General features: G+C 38.4%; 1 protein-coding gene across 10 annotated transcripts in view; it reads right to left on the bottom strand.

The window, feature by feature from the left end:
* MBNL1 (muscleblind like splicing regulator 1) overlaps nucleotides 1-25,190 on the bottom strand; it is a 168,628-nt gene that overhangs the window by 41,006 nt on the left and 102,432 nt on the right. Inside the window, exon 1 of one of the 10 annotated variants that reach the window (XM_090272877.1) lies at nucleotides 7,242-7,314. The exons of 6 other annotated variants lie outside the window; for them this stretch is intronic. The gene's annotated coding sequence lies outside the window, so the exon portion shown is untranslated. Of the gene's footprint in view, nucleotides 1-7,241; nucleotides 7,315-25,190 lie in introns of those variants that run through there. 3 more of the 10 variants (XM_090272902.1, XM_090272922.1, XM_090272940.1) reach the window with 3 other exon arrangements.

Below are 25,190 nucleotides of genomic sequence, written 5' to 3'. Positions count from 1 at the left end.
AAAGAAAAACAACATTTTGGCATGAAGGTGATTTTATTCTTACTGATCAATTCACAAATAAAGGAAGATTGAAATATCTATAACTTATTCCATACAAAATCACCATGCTAGGTATCTGTTGAGATCATGACCATATTATTAGCTTAACAGCATTTGGATGCAAAACACCTATTACACAAAAAGCATGTAGAGCCACAGAGAATGACTGGCCAACATAAATAAGCTCGTGGATGATCGTCTGATTTCAAGGTCATTCAGTCTCCCCGAGAAAACTTGCTTTTTCCATACAAAGAACAACACGGCCCTAAGAGAAATGCTGGCTCTCAATAATCTCCATGTCATATTTCTTACTAAGGTTGGACGTAGTTAAGTGCAGATAAGCAATGTTTTATCCACCCTGAGGATCCAGTGACTGTCATTCACTCAGCTCAGTTTCTATAGTTCTGTAAACAGCACAGAGGCAGCCCAAGTCGGGACCCAGGCCTGGCCAACACTAACAACACTATGGACTTCATTCAGGTACCTCCCTTAACACAAACCACCATGCCCTCCTTCCTACAAGCACAGCCCTGGCTGAAATAATGAAGGAGAGAAATCATGTTTGTCCACCAAACACCCTCTGTCAATGCATCTTAAAATTCTGAATAGAAGCTCAGACCTTTAGCTTTCTTTTTCTATTTGCTACCTCTACTCAGGAAAAAAGACTATTCTGCTACATTTCTTACATGCCCAGCTTGATCGGATTGCATTGGAGCCTCATGTTCAAAAAGATTTGCTTCCAAGAATCAACTAAGCACATTTTTGAAAAAATACACAAACTAAAAGCCTCTCCTACAGAGAGTGTGCGGCAATAGGTCTCAGGGCCCGGGTTATTCTGATAGAGCATAAAACACAACTCTGCAAAGCCACGTGAATTTTTCATTGACATGCGTGGAAAAAAAAAAAAAAAAAAACAGAGTGGCCTCTGCAATAAATATTAGATAAACTTAGCTTCTTAGGAAATTCAAAACTTGTTTAAATGCTGACTGTGCTGCTGAATAATTGTGGTTTGACAAATAAAAAGGACAAGAATAACTTAGAACAAACATCCTTTTCTAAAGGAGAGCCTAAAGCCCCAGGGAAAACCACATGCAGCATACCTTCTGGCGAGAGGGAAGGTAAATAAATAGGACATTGGTACCTCTCAGGTTCAGTTCGCAGCACCCACACCTCAATAATCACTTGCAGAATGAATGAATGAACACTTCTTACAAAATAAAGATGAATTCTATTCTAACTCTATTCAGGGGCCAATAAAGATAACAGAAGGGGAAAAGAACTAAATCTAATACCAAACTTTGATTTTGAGTTGTACTAACCAAAGGGTGCACTTATTCAGAGACCACTAATGAAGCTTGCCGTGATAAAGGACAAAAGGTGACAGGTTTGCAAGTTTCACGAGGGAAGAAAGCAGATTTGTGTTGAGATTGGCATCCTAAAAATCTACACAGTGATAGTACAATTTAAAAAACTAAAAGCAGAAATTCAATTAGTATCTGGCACTTACATGTGCGTATTTTACAGAAGCTACTTACTCTAAATCATCCAGAGACTTCACCTCAAGATATATTCGTTTGGGCTGTTAGGATTAAGGCAAAAATATACATATAAAGAAGTTCTCATTCAGTTTTGATCGCTATGTGTAGTTCCAACTAGTGCCATTTAATTGTACATTTTATCAAACATAGCTTGGTTCAAATAGCAGCTTTGTTACTTGCCGCGTGACCCCATGGAAGTTACTTAAGTTCTCTGAGTGGTCAAACCTTTTCTGTAGAATAGTAACAATACCACTGATCTCATTGGTGATGTATGAGGATTGAGCAAAGCAGTGAGTAAACCTCATATGTGGCTCCTAGTATAATAGGCTATCAATCACTATTATTTTTCTCTCTTCCTTAGGTTCTCATGGAAATAACAAGCAGCAATAGCTTAATTAGCACCATTACCTGTTCAAAGTGCTAAAAATTAATACAAGTAGCAAAACACACAGTCAATGCATGTCAGTCATCAGTAACATTACACAAGTGCTATTGACCCTTAATCATCATTCTGTACTTGCCACATCCACTAAGAAACAAGGCCATTCTAACAGTGCTGGGTTTCTGTGGTTTCTTTTTGTTGACTGCACTGAAATCTTCTTTTCAGTGAGCTGCACAGATGACCAGCAGGCCACTGTGAAGAGCCACAAATACCTTAGACTCCATTCAAGAAGGCTTTTTATAGGTTAACTCAATACAGATTCCAAAGACATTATTGTAATGCATGAACTATATATTGTAAGGGAATGGAGGAAGTTCAATAATATTGATCCAGACTGAGTCCATTTTTCTCTAATAAGTTTTCTACATCTATAAATTAGAAGTAACCTGAGCAAAAAAGTCAACATTTTCTGCTTGTAGTCTTAAAAGCTTGTAGATGGCCAATAATGGTCATTTGAGAGATCAATTGATCAAGTCCCCAATTTCTGAAGTTACAAACTACTCAACTGTGAATTTAAGAATTTTTTTCATTAGCTTTGCAACTGGCACAAAACTTGTGATTATAACAAGGAAAGATGTATGTTTATATTAATTGAGCTTAGAAATAAGTGTCTTGTTAATTCTTAAACATTATAGTTTAATAAAGTATACTTTTAAGTAATTTTGTATGGGCTTATGTGTATAGTACATATCTAAAATGATGTGTATGTGATATATACAGTGAGATAAAAATTGTAGAAGAAACATAAAACTGAATGAAACTAAAGATGGCAATTTTGAGATATGAAAAAACTATTTCTTAGCTACTTTTAATATTTAATTAAGAACTAGCTAACAATCAAAAATAAAATGTCTTACTTAGAAGTTGGCCAAACTTAGTGAGACAATAACAAAAAAAAGTTAAAATTCTATTTTAAAACAGGAAAGACTAATTTTCCATTTTTAATTATACTTCCACTAAATAAAAGGAATATTGTGATGTATGAGGTCAGAGTATAAGAAGACATCTTGTTAAGTTGCCAAAGATAACTATGCGGTAGGATTATATTGCAATAATTACTGAGTCATATTTGGGTAGACTCTGGAAATAAAAGGGCAATGAAAAAATTGCAGGGGTACGAGCTTATACTCATAAGTCTTTTCCAACTTTCATTGGAAATGCTGGTTTTCTGGTAAGACTGATACAAATAGCTCAGAAAAAAATTGCCAAAGCAGGGGAGCAGGGAGGGAACCAAAAGATATTGGCAGTCAAGAAGTATTATTTCATGCATTTCCAAAAAAATTTTTATGGTTCTGCCATGCTTTTAAATCGATTCTTGCAACAATTCTTTTTAAAAGGTAAATAAGTTTACGTAAATAGTATTTATTTTTAAATCACGAGTGTCTAGTGGCAGGAAATTGATGAGCTTTAAAGGTAATTAAGTTTAAGAAAAATATATACTTTACACATACACAAATATGCATACATATACACTCAGTGTTTTGTTTTCATTTAGGTAAATATAAGTTTGATTAACACTAAGACTTGCAGTTGATTGGCTTCTGCAAATCTCGAAAATAAATTAGTTGCTTCTAACAGAATATAGCAGCTCTTGAATGTGTATTTCCTTTCAATCTCCTTGTTTCCATAAAAGATTTGTGCTAGCTTTCAAGACCATATGCATCCTAAAAAGAAGTTCAAGGTTTCTTGTTAACATTTTGAGCCAGCTAGGTCTTGGTGACAAGAGCTGTTTTGTGCGTTGTAGGATGTTTAGCAGCACACCTGGCCTATGAGATGCTTGTAGCACTCCTGCCCTCTGTTATGACAATTCATACTGTCTCTAGATATTGCCATATGTCCCAGGAGGTGAGGGTGGGTGAGGCAAAATCATCTCCAGTTGAGTGTCAACCACTGCTTTATATGCAATGGAATTTAATGGAGGCTGCTGCATTCGTCTGCTAGGCTGCCATAACAAAATACCACAGACTGAGTGGCTTTAAACAAAAATTACTTTTCTCACAGTTCTGGAAGCTGGAAGTCCAAGATTAAGGTTCTGGATGATCTGGTTACTGGTAAGACTGTCTTGCTGCCTTACAGACAGACAGCCACCTTCTGGATATTTCCTCACATGGCCTTCCCATGTGCATTCCCAGGAAGAGAGAGCAAGCTCTCTGTTATCTCTTGTAAGGACACTAGTGTATCAGATCAAGGTCCCAACTTTGACCTTAATTACTTCCTTACAGCCCTGTCTCCACAGGGAGCCACATAGGAATTTTAGGGGGAAACAAACATTCAGTCCATAAAAGGGGCATATGTAAATAAAAACTGCTATCCCGAAGTTATTTGTAAATAGCTTTAAATACTTTCACACTCATATTTAAATACAAAGATCCTTTACTCTGGTAATTTCCTCAGACATAAAATAAGAGATTAACACTATAAAAATTGACTCAGAAAGCGTGGTGGTTGACAACTTATTCCTTCTAATTTTGCCAAATCCTAATAGCTGCAGCTTCTAAAATCTTCCAGGGCATGAGCATATGAGTGTCAATATTTGATCATTTTTCTTTTATTTAAAATAAAAACAAAGACTGTGGTATATCAAAAAGTAATTGAATTCCAAAATCCTATCATTAGCTCCATTCAGTTGTTAACTAAAACACTATAAAGATACTGACTTCTTTATTTTTTTAAGGGCAAGTAACACTTTCCTGGCTTTACTTCACAATAGAAAGCCTTTTCAGGATTAGAAACAAAAAGTTAGCAATATATACCCTCCTCTGAGAAGTTACTGAGAAAGTTAAGTGGCCAGATAACTCAGAAAAATATTTAAAGACTTCTGACTGCCAATTGGAATTCTGCTAGATCCATTGCATAATGTTGTTTTTAATCATATGCAAATGTACATCCCAACTATGTACCTATTTTGAAGAGCAACATGTGTATTAAAAACTTAGATTCCATTTTTGTTGCAAATTTAAGAAACCTAAGAGATATGACCTAAAATTTAAATTTCATGTTTTAGCTGGAAAAACACATAAAGACTTTTAGAAGGCTGTAGAATAAAACATAAAAGACACTGAACTATCATTTGCTAGAAATTGTTAAAGTAGTCAAAACAGTTATCTTTTTTTCCTTAGGAAGTCTCCATGATGATTTCACTGATTTGATGTTATTGCTTGTTTTGTTTTACAAATAGTATACTATACAATATCATAAATATCGGCCGGCAGCCGTCCGTCTCGAGAGACGATGGTGTAGCTTCTTAAGAGTCTATCTGCACCGCCGAGAATGGCTGTGCAGTCCGACTCGGGAGTGACATGGTATCTGTCTCCTCCCGTGTTGAATCGACATCTTGCGATGACGCTGAAGCTACAGAGCCTGGGCAGGGTAATATGGAGGGTCTGCTGTTGCCCATGCAGCAGACCCCCCCTCTCTTCACAGCTGAAGGATCCAAGGGAAAGACGGAGTCGATACAGCTTGGCTTCAGGTGCGCCGCAGGAGTTGCCGGTGTTGACTACAACGTCAAACCGCCTTAGGGACTCCGGCTCCGGATTTTCTGTCGGGGTTTACTCCCTTAGCCTTTCCCCTGAAGAGGTATGCCGCAAGGCAGCGGAGGTTTTTTGGAGTCAGAGTTTTCCTTCTCTGATGTGCCCTGACTGGAAGATCGAACCAGCGACACTTAGCTCGCAGGCCGACGCTCAATCCACTGAGCTAAACCAGCCAGGGCATATCATAAATATACATACTGTTAATAAATCAATAATATATATTTACTATATTTAAACTGTATGGTATACTACATTGCACTGACATATTACCAATAATTTTTCTATTCATTTTCTCTTAAATATTATGACCTTTTAAGTCAGATAAATGGGATTTTTTTTCTCTTGAGTAATTTTCTATTTTCAGTATGACGGGATCCTTGTGCTTATGTTAGAGTTTTATCATTTGGAAAGGCAAGAAAATCTTTAAGATCATCTTTACATCAAATACTACTTCTGTTTTAATTTCCTCATTGGATTTTCAGGTGACACCCAGAACAAATGCTTAGCACCCTCCAAGAACGTGAAGAAAAGAGCCAGTCCAAGTTTTATCGTGCTGGGGAATTAATCTACAGTCTCCTATACTTAACATGAAATAAATATAACAACACAAATCAATATTTAAAGCTCAATTTCCAGGTGCAAGTTGCTATTTCTGCAATCAATATAATACCTTAGTTTAACACAAGACCTGGCAAAATTTTCTCCTACCAGTGAGAGAAAAATGAAGCAGAAATTTCTGAATGTATTTTCATTGAAATTGTCCTAACTTCTTCCAATTACTTTACGACAGACCTAAAATGTGTTTTCAAATGGAATACAATAAATGGCAAATTTAGATTTTTTTTTCCCTTCCCTTATCCCAGAGAAAGTTCATATTCACCCATACCCTGTAGAGTAACAATTACTGAGTGTGCCTGTAGAAGAAAGAAAGGAAAACACAAACACACATTCACATGCACACAAACTATTAAGTTGAAGTTTGTGATTTTACTATGGCCTCGAAGAATGTTAAAAAAAAAAAAAAAAAAAGAAAGAAAGAAAAGATTGTTTCATGGGCCTTAAACATTTTCTCATCAACGTCCAATTTGTTCTCTAGCAAGAGATTTTAGGTTAGACTTTTCTACCTGTTTAAAGAGTCCTCTCTAGTATTCCATGGGTGTTTTAGGCACCACTTTAAAGAACATTTCCTAAGTGTGATGATGAAGATTCTTGAACATTAAAACCAAAAGTGACATTTACAACAGCCCAAAATAAACTCAATGCTGACGCAATATCAATGCCCTCGAACTCCAACATCGGGATCCTGTGCCTTTTTTCCCAGAGAACTTCGGAGCTTTCATTGCACAACTCCCATTAATCATCCTGAAAATGGCAAAACTGAAATCCTACACATCGAGATAAGTATTATGTAATGCATGAGAGTCGGGTCAGCTGCTGCTGAGGCGGTGGAGGAAGAGAAAAAAGGCAACAAATCACACACATATTCTGGTTACAGAAATACCACCCCTTTCTCCAGCAGCTTTTGTCTGGGACAGATCAGGTATACACGCAACTGCGACAGCAATAGTTATATCAGCCTACAATTTTAGCTGACAGTCATCGCAAGAAACCTTAGCCTCCTCAGAGAGGCCTCACAGAATCACATAGTTAGAGCTGCATGTTACGAGATGCTGTAAGAAGAAAAGGTCTCACTTTTTCCTTATGCCCATGGCTTCCTCTACTCCCACAGAATCCGACCCAAGGCTGTAGCCATCTCTGAAGTGCTAGGAAGGGTTTAACTGGCACCCATTGTCCCCCACCCCCACTCCAGTCTCCTGGGCTCCAAAGATGAATCTGGCCAGCATCTCCCAGCCAAACCAGAGTCTCCATGACCTTGTGAAAGCCCAGTGACATTTGGTAGGTGCCAGCATCATTAAACAGTCCAACATTTGTTGGCTGCTTTTTTATAGCATCATAAAATTGGAAATGCCAGATCACTATGTTTCTTTCTTTTCTTTTTTTTTCTTCAATTGCTTATTTTTTTTCGGTACAGCAACTGTCAGACTGCAAAACTGTTTGTAGCAGAAACACTTCTGAAGTTTTATGGCATTCAAATCAGACACTTTTCAGTCTTGGCTAATAATGAAAAGCCCTAACGTTTACATAATAAAATTTAGTGCTCTATTTGTGGCGCATACCTTTGAATTGAGAAATACAAAATGTTTTACAACTCGTACCCAATTCCTCATCGTACCGTTATTAGGTGCATTATAGCGTGACTGTCTCTGTTATATTTCTAGAACTTTGCTGAGAATTAAAAAAGAGGTAAACTTCTTAAGTTAAATGGATATAATTTTTCCCTTAAAAATGTCTTGGAAGCCTTGTTTAATCGATGCTTTACAGACTGACTCCAGCTCTCAGTGCATCGACAAAGCAAAAGCTCTCCATGTCTAACAGCCCTCCAGGGTGTGTGTGGGGTCCTTGCCTGCGGGCACGTCACTGAAGCCAGGCAGTCTAACAGCAGAGCTGCCACTCTTCACCAGACGCCAGAGGCAGGCGTTCGTATTGATGACCCTTCAGTCAGCTTTCAGTGTGTGTTTTTCTAATCACTGCTCACACTAAAAGCAGAATCGGTCCTAATCAAATGGATGTTTCAACTCCCTTTGAGTTCTGCAAATAAAAAGATGCTTCACAGTATGGGCAACTAATTTTGGAGAAGACTACTCTACATCATATTTCCAAAGTGTAATGGGAAAAAAAATACAATCTCTTATAAAATTTCACTTTATATGTCATTCTTTTATTTTTCACTCAGCAGCACCATTATTATGGGATCAACTGATCTTTTCTACTGAAAAAAATAATAATAGTAATAATTTGAACTGCAAACCAGTTAAAATTTTGCTCCACATTATCCATTTCGACAAGAGACTGGATGAGGCAAGAGGTTTCTTGGACTATCTGTGGACTCCACTGACCTGGCCTCTGTGATTTGAATACAGCATAAATATACATATGTACACACACGTGTATATGTTTTATACATAGAAAAAGATAGAAAATGAAAAACATGAAGTCAGTACTATAGAAAGAATGGCAGGTTTTAAGGGGCAAGTATTTTATTTAACAATATAAGAGAAACAAGAAAATCAAAGGGGTGAAACATTTTGGTGAGGTCAGCTGATACATTTGTACTTGCTAGAGCCCACAGATACCTACAAATATAGGAAAAGACACCCTGTTCTTACATATCTAAAAGGAAGATACAGTATTAGTTATGGTAAACTTTAAAGCATAATATAATGCAATGTTTTCACAGTCCCATTTCAGTATTTCCATTGTAAAGCTTCCATCAAGGTCTACTAGATGGGACCGTGGATATTAAGTATGTGATTAGTGTTAAAATAATTTTCTAAACTATAAGATGTTCACAATTGTGGCTGTCACTTTCGTACAGAAATCACTGCATTACACTGCTCTCCAATCTTTTAGAAACAACACTGCGTTTGCCAAATATCAATTCTTTTCCCTAATGTTTCGTTGAGACTCCCCCATAAACCTTTCGGATTCTCTAACTGAAAACAAATGTTGTTTCCGACCTCTCAGATCCTGCCTCCAGCCCAGCCATGAGGTGCTCCTGCTTCACACAAACAAGGACAGAGCAGAAGGAAAGGTGAGGTGACAAAGGTCCTCCCCACTGCTGACCACTGTCTCCTTCAGACAGATCCACTGTGTACTTGAACACAATGTGCTCAATGACACTGGCTCTGTTCCTGTGGGGAAAGCGCTCCCCTCCCCCGAGCCCCATGACAATCTGCTAAAATTGTGCACAGCCATCAGCTCTGTCTCAGACTTCAGGCTGCAGGAGGAGAAAGACAATTGGCTCATGAGCCCAGAACACATCTCTATTGGATGCTGACTGCAGCAGCACAGGCCGGAAGGGTGGAAAAAAAGTCTCCTGAAGTCAAAAACCGGTATCATAATACAGGTTATCTGAGCTTGTCTCTTCCCTGCACCCCACCCCCGCCCCAGAGACAGGTCCACAAATATCAAAGGAGTAGCACTCAACGCAAGTTACTTAAAAATTGTCACTGGGACTAAAAGAGAAAAGTCTCAGAATTTTTAGAAAGTGCACATGTTCCTAATAGTCTTAAATAGCTTCTCAGGGAAAGGATTCATAGTAACAATAAACAAACAGATAAATAAAAATAAATGCCTATAGACTATGGAACTCTGAAACACCTATAAGATGAGTTTCTAAGGCAGAAAGGTATGAAGTCATCACTGAAGCCCAGGCACTGGAAAAGCTGAATTACCACAAAGTGCTCTGTTCTAAATAGCAATCAGAAGCGGCAGGGGGTATTCTTAAGAGCTTATTTAAGATACAAAGTATGGGGTGGTGGGCTGGGGGCTGGGGTGCAGGTTTTGAGCAAAAAAGAACAAAAGGAGAAAAAACTCATGGACAAGAACAACAGTGTGGTGAGGGTAGGGGGAGGTAGAGGCGGGATAACTGGTGATGGAAGGAAACTTGACTTGGGGTGGTGAACACACAATGCTGTGGAGTTGTGCACCTGAAATCTGTGTAATTTTGTTAACCAGTGTCACCCCAATAACTGCAATGAAAAGAAAAAAACAGGATATAAAGTCTGGAGATGTTGGGCCTCCCAGGAACGTCAGCCATGGCAACACTGTTTTTTAATAAGCCAGAATGTGAACGTAATAGGGACGAGCACAGACGGCTGTCACATGATGTTTTCCTCTTGCTATCGTATCAACAACGTTTAGGCTGAAAGCCCAGATCTGCTGAACAGCCGGCTTGGGTGCGTGGAGTCAAGCAACATACCTATGAATTTGACACTCCACCTCTCGCTGAGCAGGGGGCTGCTAGGAGAAATAGTTGTTTTATCTTCCTTGGTGCTTTGTCCTTACCTCTGTCCTAAGAGGGTCGTCTGGCTTTACTGTGCATTGTTTACATGACTTCACCGCTGGAGAATGCCTCCAGAGGGGCGCGGGTCTCAACCATGTGCCCACAGCCTCGGCCGGGCTGACACATGCCCATTACCTGTTTGCCAAGTGAATGAGTCCCGACTACATTTCAGAGTATAACGTATTCTGTCCAATAACGTACTTCTCAAACATGCCTTCTGCAGCTTCTCCAGGACCTCCTCAGGACCTACACACACTGTACCCATTTTCTCTCCATTCAGTTATATTTCCCTTGTGCCCCCAGTCTCCTCCTATGGGCTCCTTCTCCCTGGAACTTCTTAACTGGTATCCAGCCATAACTCCGTACTCTGCTGCCACCCAAATAGGAAATATAGTCACCTGTTGGCCTCATCTGCGTCCATAGCGTGTAAACTTCTCATACACACAAGCCTCAGAAATTACACATGGAGAACCCCCGAGGACTTGACATGAAAAGGCATTACAGCCCCAGCTGAATGGTTGCATGGACTGGAATCGGGAGTGGTTCGTAATGCCAGCTCTAATATTTATTAGCAGTGAAACTTTAGGTTAATGAATCAACCTTCCTGAACTGCAGCTTCCTCTTCTACGAAATGGAAGAGAAGCAAACCACCCTGGGGATGACGTATTAAATGACGGAATGGCACAAGACCCTCAGTCACAGGCCGGCACTCAGTCAACGGAAACCACTGGGCCCCTCTCGCTCTCCTCCCACTTCCTTCCCATCCCTGGAACCCTGAATCCCTGCCGCCTGTCACCCAGGTCACTTCCCTAGAGATGCTCCAAAGCCCCCTTTGTTCCTCTTCCTTCACCCTCCCCTTGGGCTCAGTCCTTCACTCACCATCAAGTGAGAATCTCTTCTAAGGAAGCCTCTAATGGCTGAGGAGGGCAGACATCCAGTCCAGTGGAAGGAACTCCTCTCCAGGAGCCTGGGTTCATGGTAGCTGCCTCACTCACCAGCTCTGTGACCTCACAAAGGGGCTCAACCCCCTACCCCACCCTGTGCCCGCCTTTGTGACACTGTGTCCAATACAACTCCTGGGGGCTGGAGAAAGTGTTCCCAGTGCCCAAAGGAAGGATTAAGAAACCGGGCATCTGTATTTTAAAAGGGGTGATCACAAAGGGAAATTATTTTCAAAGGTTACATTTGATTTTATGAGAGGGGACCCTTTTCCAATGTCACTTTCGGGGGACATTTTGTCTTTCACTTCCCTTCCCTTCCACCTTGCTCTTTTCTTGCCAGGAAGAATAAACTCCCAAGTGAATTCAGCACCTGTCAAATTGTATTACAGATAATTTCTACACGTCTGTCTACCCTTCTAGATTAAGAACTTGTTAAAGACAGGACTGAATTTAATTGAGCAACCTAAGCATTTTTAGTAAATGTTTGTAGAGTGAATAAGCCATTCAGGATGCCGAAGGGCACTTGCCAGTGGTCTAGCTCTCACGTCACTGAGACAACAGTCTAATGCCCTGGTCCTCAATCATGCTGTACATTATACATAGAAGAACTCCCACACTCAGCCTCCACCCCCAGAAATTCTGATTTCACTGGTCTTGGCTGGGTCCCAGGCAAGCTCTCAGATGGCCCTAATGACTGCTACTCTGAGGACCATTGGTCAATCTATTATATATACACCAATACATCTTCTCATGTACACATCATTCACCGGCACAATCACAATCGCTTTTCCACAGTTCACTTAAACCCAATGTGTTGCCCGGGGCCTTCAAGATCACTGCTCATGGTATCCGTCCATTACCTGATACTTCTGCTTCTAGGCTGCTGGTTTTCTTCACAGCTCCTATCCCATATGATCAGCACTCATGGGCACTTGTGGGCAAGGGCTGAACAACAAGGATCCACTGCCTATCACTTTCTTAGGCACTTGACCCCAGAATGAAGCCTCCAGACCAGCAACATCTCTGGCCAAAAAAGTTGTTTCTTAACACCTTGTTCATTAGAAGCAAAAGATCTCATAGGAAAAATGAGGATCAAGGGATCCATGTCACCAATATGCCCATGAGAGCCCTTAAGTGTTCTTCTGCTAGTTACTCAACAGAGATGACACACTAAAGAAAGCGGGTATGAATGACATTTATTCTAGTGAAGTAATAACAGCTCTTATACAATTTAGCTTCATTTCCATGCTTGTGGGTTAGAAGTCTTAGGTGGTTCTTATGTGAACTTGACAATATCGCTTTTACAACTCTAGTATAAGTGGCCTGTGCTCAAGTTAAATTTTCATAGCTGTAGTCAGATAAACTGGCACATTATACATTTTGAGCAAGAATGTAAGAGTTCTCTGCAGATTTCACTAGCATTTGCTTCAGAGGACCGCGATGACGGGTGGAACCCTCTCTCTAATGGTGACGTCCTTCCTCCGTGTCCTGTCCAGGTGCAGTCCATTTGTCTCCCATGAACTACCACAACCACAGCCATCATTTGTCCTCAGGGCAATCCCAAGAAGTGGTTCTTATTAGCCTCCTATTACAAATGAGGGTGGGAGGCTTCAAAGGTTCAATGTCCCTTGTAAGACCCCACCAGTGTTAAGTGGCTAAGTCTGGAAGTAGTCATGTCAGAGCCAGCACAGGTCGCACCGATGGGTGGCCGACAAAACTTAGGGACTGAGGGCAACTCTGAGTTGTTGTTGTTCTTGGTTTTTAGATATAACACACATGATTTCACTACAACCCAGGGATAGAAATAGAAAATTGATGATATGAGCTGCCCCCATTAGAAATCATCAAAAATAAAATAAAGTTGGCAATGAGTCTATAAACTTGTTCTAGAAGAGCTAGATATATACTTCTGTCAGAAATATAGTGCCTATGTGCACACACACATGCACAGGGGAAAGAGAAAGAAGAATAAGACAAATAATTGTCTGCCAATATAACCCCAAAAGTAAGTCAGATGATAGAAAATGAATGGATGAGGCCAATGAGTAAAATAAAATAAATGTAGAAGTGGTCTTGCCTTGAATATACTTTACACTAAATCTCATTATCTTCTAGAATAACTCATTTACACATTTATTCACCAACCACCTGGTGAGACCACTCGTGTGCTCACTGCTCTGGGGCAGTAGAGACACAAACTGAATCAGACACATAGTCTATGAAGGGAAATAATGCATGCACATAATGAAAATATAAGGCTAGAAGAAAAAGGTGTCATAAGGGACATTCAGATAAAGATCTTATACTTTGAAGGAAAAAGAGAATGTTTCCAATTTAAAAGAATCAAGTAAGAGCTTTAAAAGAGGTGGCATTTATATACGAGGAGTTATAAAATATCTCCAGGAAGAGAAAACAGCGTAATCTGAGGCATCGATGACAAGTAATACATCTGTAATAAGAGAAGTGGGAAATAAGACTGAAAAGCAGGCTTAGTCTAACTTAGTCTAATTTTAAAAACTGAGTAAAAGACTGTCTACTCTCTCCTGCAGGCCAGAGAGAGCCACTGAATGCGGCCGGGGATGACATTAGCAGGGAGCACTTCCTGAATTCGTGAGACAGGAGCACGGAGGGCTGGACTTGACAAAGCCTGGGGGGGTGGGGGGGGACAATTAAGGTAATTATTTTAATAGTCCAGGCAAGAATCACACAGACCTGACCACTCTCCAGATAATCATCCCAGACCCATTTTTCTCAGAATCTCCTACCCTGCTCCCAACGCACACATCACAAGTGCATTCATTCATTCCCTTCCTCCCCCTCCCTCTCTCTCCTTCTCCCTTCCACCAGCCATACTATGCTGATTCTTTGCACAAGACATAACTTTGTCCATGTAAATTCACCTATGAAGATACTCTGCCCTCTTTTATTTATTTATTTTGGGGGAGGGGGGCTGGCTAACTTCTAGTCCTAATTAAATGTCGCCTCCTGAAGTGACATTAAACTTTAACTCTTTGTTTTATGTTCTTCTAGCTGGTTTCAGAGCATTCATTACACTTTATCACAATGGTTTGGTTTATTGGCTGTCTGTTTCCTTCATAAGGACCATAATGTTTATTTTCCAGTTGCATTTCCAAAACGACAACACCTATAGCAGTGTTAGGCTCTCAACAGGTGTTAACTCACTGAATGAATAAAGGAGACATAAAGCAGAATGTACATTACATATTATACTCAGACATATACATATGTAACATACACAAACTATATGTCTAACTTCCAAACACACCACCTCTAGAACACTGCTTTTGTAAAACCTAGTCATATTTTGGAAATGCACATTAATTAACTGCCAAATTAAGCTTTATTATTTCCCAATTTCCAGCAACTTAATAGCAAATCTCTGGTTCAGTCATCAGTCCATTATTTTATGTTTCATTGTTTCCTTCATACCAAGATAAAAACTAGACTCCATACTACATTCACATGAGAAAGGAATGAATGGTAACTGTAATCTAGATTACTTAGATTGAAAAATGTTACTTAGAAACGTCAAAATGATAGTTACCCTAGTAAAAATTCTGATGCATTGATCAAAGGATGTACCAATAAAATGGAACTAAAATAACTTTTTCCTGTTGTAATAGTTCTTTTTAGAATAAATCACTTTATATGTTTCCTGACTTCACAAAAACCAGACAATAAAACACAAAGTTCATGTTTGCCTCATTTTAGTCTACTAGTTGATATTGATAATATTAATGTATATTTTCTGACTGTAACATATTCATCTATAAAATTTGAAATAACTATTTTATTAACAACCCTAAGAGAATCCTACCATACCGTAAAAAATCAAACATAATAGGCCCTTTTTTGAATTAAAAGAAGTTGTGCTAAACGGGTGCAGAAAATGCATTAACATAAAAAGGTCAGAATATCTGCTTACCTTCTAAACCATTTTTCCAGAACCATTTCACTGGATCATAATTATGTGATTAAGTTCCCAATTATCCAAAATAGGTTTAAGTCTCTGTTAGCAACTATTCTTAGCAATTTCTGAAATTATGCTTTGTTTTGTTTCATTGTTAGCACCAAAAATAAAAAAGTGGGGTGGGGCAGACCATAACTCCTACATAGGGTATATTTGTGAAAACGGATAATCAACACTATGTCGTCTGTCCTGTGACAGCAAGGTGGACAAAGTGCAGAGCAAAACAGACTTGGAATGAAGCATTTTCACAATCCTTTCAGTTAATTTCACAATTACTATACGAGACAGTGGTATTAACTACATTATGCTGCCGGGGAAGTTAAGGCTACAGAAGTTGAATGACTTGTCCAGGATCATGGAAGTAGCAAATATAGCTTAAGTCTCAAGTCCAGGTCTGATGCCAAGTCTGAGGATTATGTCCTCTATAACACAGCTGGCTTTCCAGGAGTCCCCAAAGCCAGGCGGTCCTGATACATAAAATGGCAGTGATTAAAATCATACCTATAGGAATATTCAGGCTATTCAACAGACAGAGGCAATACCAACCTGACTTGGATAAAGACTTTGCTCAGGGAAGGTAGTTTCAGAGAGTCAAAGCCAAGTAAGTAGAAGTAGATTAAATGCCTGGTGAAGAAATCTACAAAAAAAAAATTATCCATTCTGGAATTTTTTTGCTGTGGCCTACTTGAATTTCAGGAAGAGAATCTCTAGTGCAGATGGCCTAAGTCATAACAAACTCAAGAATAATAACTGTTCAGCTAGCTATGTGATACCTAATAGTTCAGTTGTACTAAACTATTCAAGTGAGTTAACCAGGTAAGCTAGCACAGAAATGTCCTCTGTGGAATTTACTAAATTCCAAAATGGCAGATAAATACGCAAACAATAATCAGCACTATCATTTGATTGAGTTTAGTCAATTTTATTACTCTATGAAGAAATGAAAATGAACCTAGTCGGTCTATTAACACTGAAGCAATAGATCTCTGCTTTGAAACCTTAAATTTATTTTAAAAATATATATTCTCATGAAATAAGAACTATCTCTCCATATTTTTATTTTTACAAGTTATGAATGCAATAATCAAATACAAGGTAAGAAAATAAAGTATGAATGACGAGTGGGCGGAAATCATTAACATTTATTGTTCATGCTTTTCCAAGACAGAGCAGTGACATAACCCACTTAGTGACTGCAAGTCCTTCCTGAGCCAGGCTCCACCTGACCCTGCCCTGCTTATTTTCTTCACAGCGCTGGTCATGCCTGCAGGTATGTTGCTCATTTATATGTTCACCAACTAACTCCACAGGAAATATAAGACCCATGAAGGCAGGACTCTGTTTCCCCAGCTCAGAGTGAGCCACAGTGTTGAATAAAGGAAAGAACAGATCTCACATAGTCCCTCCCACAACTCTATGATGACTGGACTGTGATCCCCACCCCACCCCCACTTTGCTAACAAAGATTCAGAGGTCCTGTGAAATTAAGTAATTTGTACAAAGTCACAGAACAATTAAAGCTATGGGCTCATCTGCCTGATTCATATTTACTGTATAAACAAATTTGGCAGCCTATATTTAGAATGAAAATAATATCAAGTTGAAATTCATATAGTCAGTGGTGTTTAAAATGTAGCAATTAAGAAAACAATCTCTACATGACTCTTTTCATTTTACATATATATATATATATATATATATATATATATATATATATATATGGTCAGAGAGACTTCTTATAGCTATAAGACTTCTTACATCACCATAGTACACATTTAGTTGCACTATGGATTTCACATGAATTGACTATGACATTTCATAAATCATAAACAAAGTTATATATGTTACCCCTTGGGAAAAGCTCAGTTTTTCCTCAAAGTATTAGTATTGATATTGCAAGGATAATAGCAGGTCTTGGTGTTCTCACTTTGGATGAAGTTGTGAAGAAAATCTATCTCATTATCTTGGTTTTGAAAGCTGTAGGTTTATCTTGGAAAACCATGAAGGATGAAGTGAATATTAGTGACAAAAATAGATTCATAATAAATTGGTTACTCACAATAACTGTTAGCAAAGCTCTATAAATGAGGCATTTTTCAGTAAAGTTCTTAGAAAAAAATCATTTTAAATGTTTATACAACACCTCCTACTAAAAGTGGTAATATCTGTGAGGACCCTGAGAAAGAAATGACTCTTTTAAGAAAACAAATCCTACAAAGAACTGATGAATTGTATGTAATAACACAAATTCACTGCACCAACTATTGTGCATACATAGGAATAAGGAACATATTGCTATGATTTTGCTAATATACTTATTTATGTTGATTTATTAATAAATATATATTGGATGTCTATTAGCTTGTCATTATGTTGGGTGACACAGAACAGGAAAAGAATACAGAATGCAATTCTGACTGGTAAAGAGTCAGATGCAAGACACATCCATGGAAGCAGACGTCACAAAATACGTCCTCAATAAGAGTCATGAATAAAGCTGGCTAAAACAGTCTAAGGATATTCGCTCAGACCCGAGAGGATTCCTGTTCTACCTCATCATTCATTCTCTTGAGAAGTTAAGTCAGTATGTTTCCAGAGACATTTAGCTCTTTGCTGCCAGTTTGTGGTGGTTCAAATCTCAGAAAGTGAAGGGGCTGGAATGACCATGCCCATTAAAAATGCTCTGGAAACTGACATCAGTTTTAGATATCATAAAATCCTCCAGGATAGATTCTAGCTGCAAGGTAATTTGTGGTTTTAATCTTCATTACAAACTTTAAAGCCATCTAGTGGGGGTGAACCCCTTCTATATAAAAGTCTACAGGGAATACAATGTCACTGCTTTCTAGGATCTCAGCGTGAAACAGGCATGTGTGCAGAAGGGACTTGAGGGGGAATGGCAGGAGACAGGAAGACAGACCACTAAGGGTCAGGTGGGAAGGACAGAGATGCTTATGTCAAGGAGTTCTGTTACCTGCCGATGGCATCTAGGTTAGAGATTCAAGAAGTACCTTTAAGAGAGAAGATAACACCGCTCTAGAAACTAAGCTAAGGCAACAAATTGCACATGGCACTAAAATGCTAACAAATTCAACAGACCATCTGCATGTTAGAAACAGATAAAGAAGCTTTGAGACTTTCTACTTGGATGAATTCTCAGGAATATTTTTGCATCTTATATGAAGCTTCCCTTACATTACTGCTGAAAGTGGGAGTAGCTACCTTTCAGGAGAATTTGTGGGCACCGGCAGAGCACTGAGAGCTTCTGAAAGGCTGCTTTGTAATGTATGTGCCTTCTCCCTGTGTCTTTCCCACCCTGATATTACGGCTCACCCAATTAAAGCTGTTACATAACGCTGCCAAAAATAGAAAAGGGTTAGTGAAGAAGAAATGTTAACGGAGACATATTATTCAAAAATAAAAATTAACACTTTGAAGGTTTTGTACATCTCGATATGGAAGAAAAGCAGAAATTCATGTTTTTTTCAATAAAGCAAGTTCTAGTAACACCCCTGGGGTCAGCGTATATTGAGATCAAATGTTATAGCAACAGCTACATTACATTATATAACACTAACAAATGTTCATAACGATACAGCTAGATCATCAGAAAGAAAAGTCTTAAAAATTAATAAGCCTGTTTAAAAAATTAAGAGTATATGTTTTAAAAATATTTTAGCAAACACACCTAAAAATTTATAATCCAGCACTCAAATGGTTGCCAACCAGCTACCTAGAATCCTCACCTTCCAGAATTACTGGAAATCCAGATAATCAAGATTTTATTGCATCTAGGAATAGCCTTATAAAGTAGATCTTTTAAATCATCTGTCTATGGGTTTTTTTTTTTAATTAAAGAATATACAAGTATTACATTTTTACAATCATCTACCATACAAAAGGCGAGACTTATGAGTTTTGATATATGAAACAGTCCATGTTAAAGAAATTTATAAAACTCTTTGAATATTAAAAATACTACAATGATTAATAAACCTTAATATATGCCTGAGACGACAAACACTTGCTTGATGAAATAACCAACTAGAGGGAAAAAAACAGTTTCAAAGGCATAAAAGTTAGTACAAGATTCCCACTAACTCCTTGAAAAAAAAATTCTGTAGAAAATAAAAAAAATATTTATTTTTAATATACTAAATCCTAAGCTCAATTAGCAAATAAAATAATGAGTTTAATTTTTAAAAACTCAAAAGACAAAATTCTCATGAAAAGCACAAATTTTAGGGCAGTTCTTTATTCAAAAAGGCAGAAGTAGGGTTACTATGCTGATTTTCAAAGGCATTCCATTCATTTTTGGAGTTTTGAAATAGCACATGAAATATAAGTATGCACAAAAGCCTCAACTTGTTGAGTTCTGCCCCCATTAATTACCACTGAAATGGGTTTCATGTCAATTTTAGTTCTCAATTTCTGTCTCAGAATGATGCTCTGAAATTTTTCACAGAAGTAATATTTAGCAATCAGATATGAGCCACATATTAATATGGCTATAATATTACCTGCAAAGGATTGCATTTAAAAAAAAAATAAGGCTCATCTTTGGGGACCTCTTAATAATATTCTGTTTGTATTGCATTATATAAAGAAAAAAGAAGTCTTTATACAACCACCTGCTATATATAAAACCTTAACTGCCTCTCCATAATGTAAACATTTTTTTTTTTTTCAAAATGACAGGACTTAATGATGCTCCCTGTATTTGGAATCCATGCCAGGTCAAACAAACGCTTAAAAGCATTCAGATAGGAGCTAAGAGAGTGCCAATACTCTATCACCAATTCCCTGCAAACTCAGCCTTTTCCATCAAAATAGAATCAGAAAGCACTCATCAGAATTTTTAAAATGTGCTTCCCTGTGAGTTGGGGTTGGGAAGGGGATAGACAAACAGATTCAGCATGTCTGAGGCAATGGGGGGCTACTTCTCGCTGCTTCCAATTAGGATGTCAGCCTGTGGCTGGCCAAATCTGATTTCTCATCTCTGACGCACACTCTGTTTTTCATCTTGACTTATGCCAAGGTGCTCTGTATAAGAAATGTCACTGCAATATGCCTGGCAAATGTTTAGCTGGATGATCCACAAATAAAACCACATCAGGCAGGAGCTAAATGCCCAGAGAATTAGGAAGCATGCAAAATGTAAGCCCCCAATACAGTTAGCCTTCTTCCCAAAGGTCTTCTACAGCAGTAAGAAGCATTATTGTTCCTCATGTGACTCAGGCAAGTTGTATGAACCAAGTTGTCAAGTGAAAATGGCAAGGTCAAGGAGAAGAAGATTCACAGGTATGAGGAGCTGCAAGAAGAACTGGAACTGTGGGGATAAGGTCAAGATCTGAAGGGTGATGTCAGACATCCGTGAAGAGAAGCTTAAGCAATCACATCTGCTCCTAGCTGAGACTTTGTATTTCCACCTTGGGACCATCATTATCCATGCTAAGAACAAGCACTGTTATGTGTAGTATTAGGTTGTGAAGTTCCTTTAGAACTGATAAAGAGGACAGCACTTAATAGTGGAAACTAAAAAGCAAAAGGTAATATTCATGTTCAAATCTCGGCTCTGCCACTGACCAACCCTGTGACCAACGTTGTGCACACCAGGTCATCCTCCGGACCGCAGTTTCATCATCAATAAAATGGGAAGAACGTTGGAATTTACAAAGTGGAAATGTGTGTAAAACTGGTACCTAGTACCTAGAAAACACTGATAAAGTGTAGTTACTGTTCTGAATATAAGTATATATGGATTTGTTAAGTGAAATTTTCCCGTTTCTCTCTCTCTCTCTCTCTCTCTCTCTCTCTCTCTCTCTCTCTCATATGAATGCATTCTTTGAAGGCCTTGGTTTATTGTTCTGGTCATCTGGGCCTTTACACAAAGTACCATCTCCTGCTCTGCTTCTCCACAGACTGTCGGACAAGGACATGCATGCTGTGTCCTGTAACCCTCACTTGGAATCAAGTACCCCCAGCATCAGTGTTAATGCTTCTTGGGTGTGCTTCTGTTATACAAAAGAAGGTAAGGTGTCTAATTTCCAAAAGCTTGATCTTAGACTAAGTCATCAGAGGACTAGCACCCATTTATACCCATCTGGGGGGTGTGTGTGTGTAGAGGGGGGATAAAGTATGGGGGAGCAAACAAAGAGAGAGGGAGAGTGTGAAAGGGAGCGGGGGAGCGGGTAGGGAGAGGAAGAGAAAGGTAAGTAGATGAGAGAGAGATGAAAATAGTTACGTGTGTGTACATAGAGAAATCATTATATACATGTACATAAAGGGCAATATGGTGATTAATCCCCAAAGTCTATGAAATACTTCATGTGAACTTGGCAAGATTAAATGAAAGTGAATTAGGCAGCTCTGAACCAGAAAAGGCTTTTTACTGATCTTTATTAATAATATCCACATTCATATTTTCCAGTAACTCAGAAACTACACCACCAACACCTCACTTTCTTCCTTTCTTTGCCTGTATTTTACAGCATGATTCATAGAATAATGACATTTGTTCCTCAACTGGTCAGTACATTTACTTGTCTACCTATACAAATAATGTACTTGGGGACCACCTACTAAATTCCTTCAATGAAGTTTCCACATTTCCAGCTCCGAGTTTCAGCTGCTAGGTCCCTGACCCAGGCTTGCTGGCCATTTCCCAGAAAATTCTAAGTCTCCAACCCTCTTCCCACAGCATTTCTAGTCAAATATCCTCAAAGTCACAGAGCCTGGACTGGATTTTAAGTAGAGAGGTGTAAGAACTGAGCCGGGGACCTCAAGCCCCCACGACAAAGACAGATGCTCTTAGACCAGGAACGGACAAGAGAGGAGAGAGAAGATTGCTCCCCTCAATTATGGGATTGAAACGTCTGCGGTTAGAAAAGCTGAGGATCTCAACACGACCTCTCATCTTTGTTAGGTTTTTCTTCATTTTTCAAACCCTGGTTTTACAGTACTGCTTTGAAAAGGGCCTTGGTAGTTCAAAGTTTTATGCCCCCCTCCCCCCCGCCTTTATAAATTCCCAGATGTAGAATGCTCCTTGGTCAGCCTGCTGCTCATTGGAACAGCCCACAAGGACACGCTGAGGTGGGTGGCCGGCGAGCTGCTAACTGGCACAATCATCAAGTCGACTCAGGGCATGTGATTTACACTTCCTCCCAGGCACCAGCACCATCGAGGACATGTCACGGACCTTTGGGGTTGCTTCTGAACATTCGAAACCAAGAATGTGGAGGGTCTAGCTGTCATCCTGTTGGCCTATAAGACTGTGTGCAGGGCCTGTGGCTTGCAGAATAAAGCACTGAACAGAGGGCTGTAGGCTACAGTTTTTCATTTTACTTTTCTCTTTCATTGTTAAAATGACCTTAGTAAGCTGATTTACCACTCTTTACATAAGTTAATAATAGGGTATAGATGATGTGTTGTGAAATTGTGCCCCTGAAACTGATGTAATTTTGTTAACCAGTATCACCCCAATAAATTCAATAGAAAGGAAAAATACTTTTTATCAATTTTCTTAGGCTACTGGACCTTTATGAGATATAGTCAAATCTACCCACAAAGCCATGTATGTGTGTATGTCTATACATATGTGCATATATATGTATATATACACACACCATTCATATAGATAGCAAATAGTATACATAATTTTTCTACGTAAGTAATCATAACATTATGAGAATCATAATTGCTCAGGAAGCACACAGATTAGAAGGATACAATGGCACCTTATTAAGGTAAAGTTGAACTAGTCACACACAAATGCTTGCTGTGACTTCTGATGAGAGGGACAAAGTCATTTGTTAACCAAAAATGCAAGGAGTACAGTTTTAAGAGACAAAGATGATATATGAGAAAGGAACACTTAAAAAAAAAAAAAAATCTGCAACAGCAGAGGATAATTAAAAAGAGTGACTAAACATATTTTAGTTCTTGACTATATGACATCGTGGCTTTTGAAGGAGGAACTATACAGTGTCATTTACTGCTTTCACATTTTAATTTTTAGAAGACAAATGTACTTTTCATATTGCCAGTCTTCAACGTAGATGATTTCTTTCTTTCCAAGGATTTACTTTTGTTAGCTTTCGTTTAATAACAGTTTCACATTCAGCACCAACTGCAGGGCTGTCTTGGGCTTGGTGCAGGGTTGTGCCACTGCAGTAATATAAAAATAGCAAAGGCAAAAAAAAATTCACAGCCGACGAGAATAGCATAAAAATGGAAGCTTTCGGATAAAGCTCTCTGAAATAATTACAATAGATACAACACCTGATTCTTCGCTGTAAAAGAGTTCTTCCTACATTATGTAATATTAAAATTATCTCAACAATTCATATTTCTTTCTCCCCAGACCTATAAACTATTAAAGTTATACTGGGTCTCAGAAGAGTTCAAAATCCAAGCTGCATTGGCCTGCTGTGTCTGTTTACTTAATCTATTTTTATAACACTGCAGTCGCCAAAGCCAACTTACCAAATACCTGCTTCAACATTCTGCACCACATTGATTCAAGAGAGAGAATTCATGAGAAGCGAGCTGCAAACTATGTTTGTTTCTAATAAATCAATCTGCTCTATACTATTAAGGTCAAGGCCATAGGGAACCACAGATACACTGAAACAAAGGCCAAAAGGATTTTAAATTTTTTTCAAACTGTTTATTCTGCCAGGTAAGACAGTTGTCTACTGTACCTGTATGAAATAATACAAGTTGCGATTCTCACTTGTGAGTCTGAGTGTCTATACCAATCCTCAGCAGGTTTCCCGACACACAACAGTGTTAGGATATCTGTAGCATCTCTTCAGCAACCTACTACACAAACATATTACAGCTAAATTATTCAATAAAACAAATATTGGACCGTGAGCATCTCATGGCAAAGAACAATGTCAAATCTAAGTTTTACTTTGTAAAGTATTTCTAACAATTCAATGTACCCAAGAAAAATAAGCTTGAGAATACTAACAGAATGGAATTTGCCAATTAAAAGTCGTTGCCATAGCAACAGGCTTTAATATGTTTTAAGAAAAATATGAACACATTATGCTTTCTCTTCTGTCATTTACATTTGAACATAAAAATGTGAAAAACACAATTATAGAGAAGGGTGTAACTCCCTCAGGGAGCACCAAACGCATTCTCTTGTTCATGAAAAAAATAAAAGTTCCTTTCTCAACCAAAATGAACACATACTGTTTTGCTGAATTTTTCATAGATTATTTGACTAATATATCACTTCAGGGTAGGGTGTGATTTCTTTTTCTAAAACTAAGTCCCTCCCCACCCCCCCGCAAGGTACTCTACGAGATTTATATTTTCTGAAAGTCTTCAAACACTGTGCTCTTTGAAAAATAACTTTAAAAACATCTTTTGAATCACTCAAGGGGAAGATCATTACAAAGGATCCTTTGACATTCTAAACACTCTAAATACCACAGGGTAAAAAGTATTTTAAGTACATCATTGAATGTTCCTGACTGTTGACTCAAGGGATTAATATGGGTTAGACTCTAGCCAGATAACCATAACCAGCCACAGGATATGAAATAGTGAACTACTTTATCATTTTTATTATTGTTTTACTAACATAGTGCATGACAAGAATTCTGGGCAGAGTGCTATTAGTCTTCAGGTGGTGACCCACAGATAAATATTAGTGTTTTGTAGAAATTCTATCATGCAGTTAGTTCCCAAACTGTTTGTACTCATTTCAACCTCACTCCAAAAAGTAGGTGATGCATTTAAAATTTGTTTTTTTAAAGGATCCATCTATTATTATGTGACTTGATTGA

This window comes from Furipterus horrens, unplaced genomic scaffold, assembly GCF_987537825.1.
Source record: "Furipterus horrens unplaced genomic scaffold, mFurHor1.1.pri manual_scaffold_1, whole genome shotgun sequence".
Classification (NCBI taxonomy): Eukaryota; Metazoa; Chordata; class Mammalia; order Chiroptera; family Furipteridae; genus Furipterus; species Furipterus horrens.
This window is presented reverse-complemented; position numbering and strand designations above follow the sequence as displayed.